Below are 5,593 nucleotides of genomic sequence, written 5' to 3'. Positions count from 1 at the left end.
TGACCTGATACTAACATATGTATTAAATATAGAAAATATAGTAACACTTCCGCAGTCTGAAGTCGTCTCAGACCATTATCTTATCTCGTTTAAATTGCATATTGATCATAATATTTGCACCTTGCCATGCTACCGTGTCAAACGTACAGTCATGTCAGCTACTGCACAGAGTTTTATCAATAACCTCCCAGATATATCAGCTATGATTGGATTGATCCTGTCCGATCCCAAAGAACTTGATCACGTGACTAAATGCTTAGAGTCAATGTTCCGCTACACATTAGATAAGGTAGCTCCACTTAAAAGAAAAATAATTAGAGAGTAAAAGCTAGCACCTTGGTATAACGATCAAACACGCACCTTAAAACAGACCATTCGACAATTAGAACGTAAATGGCGTCAAACCAAATTGGTTGTATTTCAAACAGCATGGAAGGAAAGCCTTCTGAACTATAGAAAACCTCTTACTACTAGAAAAGTCTATCTCTCCACCTTAATTGAAGATAACAAAAATAATCCTAGATTCTTATTCAATACTGTAGCAAAACTGACTAGGAATAAAACCACCACAGACACATGCACACAATCATTACATAGCAGTGAAGATTTCATGATTTTTTTCAGTTTTATAACTAACACTGTAGATGATAATATAGCAATATCAGATCAACGATTAGAGTGTTTTACTCCCCTTAGAGAGACCGGACTAATTTCATTAATTTCTTCATCAAAATCATCAACTTGTATACTAGATCCTACATGTAGATACATACATGTTTCTTCAAACTGATTATTTCAGAAGTAATCAAAACCCTTCTAAATATAATTCTTGCCTAAGCACTGGCTATATACCTAAATCATTTAAACTAGCAGTAATTAAACCCCTGATTAAAAAACCTGACCTCGACCCCTATCAATTGTCCAGCTATAGACATATATCAAATCTCCCTTTTATCTCCAAGAGCTTAATAAAAGGTTGTAACACAGCAGTTATGCTCAGACCTACATAGGAATAACATTCATGAAATGTATCAGTCAGGATTTAGGCCTCATCATTGCACAGAGACAACGCTGGTTAAAGTGGTAAATGACCTACTACTGGCCTCTGATCGGGGTTGTGTCTCCTTGCTTGTGTTGTTTGATCTTAGTGCAGCTTTTGATACCATTGATCATACTATTCTCCTTGATAGACTAGAAAACGTTGTTGGCATTAAGGGAACAGTCCTCTCCTGGCTCAGGTCTTATTCGACCAATCAGTTCGTAGATGTCAGTGGAGATTTCTCTGTGCATACTGAGGTAAAGTTTGTTTTAGGCCCACTGCTTTTTACTTTATATATGCTACCTCTAGGTCAAATTATTCGTAAACATGGAATTAGTTTCCATTGTTGTGCTGATGATACACAGCTGTATGTTTCAGAGAAGCCAGAGGACAGACAGCAGCTTAATAAAGTTGAGGAATGTGTAAAGGACATTAGACACTGGATGCTTATTAACTTCCTCTTACTTAATTCTGATAAGAAAGAAGTACTTGTACAAGGACCACGTGTAGCTAAAAGTAAGCTCTCTGATTACATAGTAACTCTGGATGTCCTTTCTGTTTCATCATGTGCAGCAGTAAAAGTGCTTGGTGTGATTATTGACCCCAGTCCTTCATTTGGCACTCATGTAGATAATATTACTAGGATAGCTTTCTTTCATCTCAGAAATATTGCTAAGATAAGAAATATAACGTCACTACACGATGCAGGAAAATTAGTTCATGCTTTCGTCACCTCTAGGTTGGATTATTATAATGATTATTGTATTGTAATTGTCTGGATGTTCCAGTAGGAGCATAAACAAGCTCCAGTTAGTCCGGAATGCAGCTGCAAGAGTCCTTACTAGAACCAAAAGATATGACCACATCACCCCGCTCTTATCCACACTGCACTGGCTCCCAGTAAAATTTCACATTGATAATAAAATACTACTATTGGCCTATAAAGCACTGAATGGTCTTACGCCACAGTATCTAAGCAAACTTTTGGTCTTTTATGATCCACCAAGCCTACATCGATTAAAAGGTGCAGGGGGAAGACCTTTCTCTTACAAAGTCACACAGTTATGGAACAGCCTTCCAAATAGTGTTTGGGACTCAGACACAGTCTCAGTGTTTAAGTCCAAGCTGAAAACATATTTGTGTAGTCAAGCTTTTTGTGAATAGATTTTCTTTGGGTAAAGGAGCAGATCTAGAGGGCTCACAGGTATAGAGTGTTGTGGTGAACTGGGATGTTTGGATGCTGTCGCCACCCCAGTCTCACGCGTTCACCGAGGTTTGTTGATGGTGGAATGGCTGGCCGCCTTATGTTCCCTCTATATCTGTGTTATCTTCTGGCTCTCCCTTTAGTTATGCTATCATAGCTAGTCTTGCCAGAGTCCCTGCTTGCACTCACACAAAGTACATTGTCCTTAAACATTACAGGACAATAAGCATACTTAATAATCTCTCTCTCTCTCTTTCCCTCTCTCTCCCGCTCTCTTTCTGTTGAGCTACACACAATACTCCTGAGATGCCAGTGATCCTGACCCCTTCTGCTCTCCGGAACTACCGGATCCATCCTGATGCCCTACTTCTGGTTGGAGTTCAGATGGAAGTTACATGCTGCTGCTGAGGATAGCCCCACGTGGGGCAGCCTGGAGGTCACTGGGATTGCTGAGGATGGTACCACTTAAAAACCATAAAGATAGCTTTGGACCTCAATTCATGTGAACAGTTATGCTATGATGCCTAGGACTACAATTACTATTATAGCCTCAGCACTGCAATTACCACAAACAGTTTTGCACTCAAGTCTCCATCAGTGAACAGTGGAGACATTCAACAAAACAGACTTCATGTAAAAAAATGTAATGAATTTTCCTGGATACACAACTGCACTATTTGACCATGAAGTATTAGCACATGTATAGAAGGGATTTATTTGTAATTGCACTATCCGTTGTCACCCAGATGAGGATGGGTTCCCTTCTGAGTCTGGTTCTTCTCTAGGTTTCTTCCTCATATTGTCTCAGGTAGTTTTTCCTTGCCACTGTCACCTCTGGCTTGCTCATTAGGGACAAATTCATACATTTAAAATCTATATTCCAAATTCATATATTTCTGTAAAGCTGCTTTGGGACAATGTCCGTTGTTAAAAGCGCTATACAAATAAAACTGAATTGAATTGAATTTGCTAGTGTGATTAGGATCATTATCCTGTTGAAAGGTCCACTTTCATTTCAGCTTCAACCTTCAGACAGATGGCCTCACATTATCTTCAAGCACTCTTTGATATGATGCAGAATTCATAGTTGAATCAATGAATGTAAGCTGTCCAGTCCCTGAGGCAGTGAAGCAAACACAAACCATAACATTTCCACCACAGTGCTTCACAGTTGGTATGAGGTGCTTCTCCTGAAAAGCTGTCTTTTGTCTGTGCCAAACATGTCTGCTGTTACTGTGGCCAAACAACTCTATCTTTGATTCGTCTATCCAGAGCACATTATTCCAAAAGGCCTGGTCTTTGGGAAACTGTAGTCTTGCAAAGGCTTTTTCCTGGCACGCCTCCCATGCAGGACAAAATCTCTTTCTGATTGTAGAAGCATGCACTTTGACACCAACAGTTGCAAGACTTACTAGCAGATCCTGTTATGAAATTTGGGTGATTTGGGGAGACATCTTTTTGCATCAGATGGTCTGCTCTTGGGCTGAATTTGCTGGGACAGCCAGTCCTGGAGAAATCTGCAGTCGTTTGAAATCTGCCTCACCTGTAGATGATTTCCTTGCAGTGGAATGATGTATTTCAAATAATTTGGAGATCTTTTAAATCCCTTGCCAGACTCATAGGCATCCACAACATTTTTTTCTGAAGGCCTTTCTGTTCAGAAAGGCCTTTTCTGAACTCTTTAGATCTTGGCATGATGACACCACACACATCAATAGCAAAGGGAACACCAGATACTAGATATGAAAGGGGAATAAATAAGACAGGTTCCACCTGCACTCAGCTTCTAATCACTGGCACCCAATCTTGAACACCTGATTCTAAGTTTATGGATTTGAAGCTGTGATAAATGCAGGGGTGTACTTACATTTTCCATGCGACTGATCTGTTTTTTTGTTAATTTAAACTGTGAAAATTACTACAAAATGTCAATTTTATGTGTCATCTGACAGAGTGCATCAACTTTATTAATAGGCACTGTTTCAAAGAGGATCAAATATTTGCTTCTCCAAATATGTCAAACAAAAACAATTTCCATGGGATGTATTTATTGTTTCACATGACTGTATTTACAGAAAAAGACTTTAGATGAGACTATAATTACTTATTACCTACATTGCATCATAGCTCCAGCTCCAAACTAAACCTGCAGTGGTTGGACTTTGATTGACTGTGCAAATTTGATTTTTCACCAAAATGTTCCTTTAGTGACTTATTATCTGCAATGATTATGCCAATGAAGTACCTATAATGTCTCTAAATAAGAATAAGAACATTTTAAAAATGGGTGTGAAAAAGTTGTACATAATTATTAACAAATTAATATAATTCAAATGAATTATAAATAACTTTTTAAACTTTTATTATTCTAGAAACTGATCATCATCAAGCTGTTTAGGCTGAATTACTGGCATCAGTTGTATTTTTGACAATATAATATGATAACAAATCAATAATATCAACATTTATAGCTTGTTTAAAACCTATATTAATAGTATTGCTATTACAGATTAAATATCTTGGCATAATAGACTACTAAAACATTTACAGTTATCTGACAACAACATTTAATATACAATATTACACATTATTATGCTAGTCTTGATACTGGAAGATCAGAGAGACTGTTTGTTTGTTTGTTTGTTTTCCAGAGCATTTTTGCTTCTTTTGGTGTTATTAAAACATATTTTTTCTAATCAATTAATGAGGCAACTTTCATAGACATTATTATATCATTATACATGATACATTATAGCAGCTTTATAGAAAGTTTTTCCTTTCCCTCACCAGATTCTTCTTTTAAGTTAATAAAAATTTAAAAGAAGTTTAAAAAAAAAAAAAAGCAGAAAATGTACTGTTCTAGAAAATAAATCAACAAATTCTGACCAATCAAATTCGAGAGTTCAAGAGCGCTGTTAAATAAATAACTAAAAACAAACATGTTAAGTACCTATTGTGTTGAACTGATTGACAGCTGACGGGGCGCTGTCCAATAGTACAAAATAAGAATAGAAAGTGAAAGTGTCTTTCCATCGTTGTTGTTGTTCCTTTGTTTGTATAAAAGTCCTCTTTACCTGACACAGAGAATGCGGAAGTGATCCACTAGGTCGCTAACTCTGCAGTTTCGCGATAAACCCGCGTAGTTACAAGCCTCTGCGTTCTCTATATTACAACATAATTAATTATAATTAATACATATCCGCAACTTGCCTCAAACATGCACTTTAAAGGCTTCACTTTCGCCCAGACGCTATTGTTTATCAAATGCGGCTGTACTTCTCCCTGTGCGCCGCCATGTTCAGCAACGTCATGCAACCATCAAAAACTGCTCTTTAAAAAATGCGCACTCG

The sequence above is a fragment of the Ictalurus furcatus genome, chromosome 12 (genome assembly GCF_023375685.1).
Source record: "Ictalurus furcatus strain D&B chromosome 12, Billie_1.0, whole genome shotgun sequence".
In the NCBI taxonomy this organism is placed as follows: domain Eukaryota; kingdom Metazoa; phylum Chordata; class Actinopteri; order Siluriformes; family Ictaluridae; genus Ictalurus; species Ictalurus furcatus.
Note: the sequence above shows the minus strand (reverse complement) of the source record.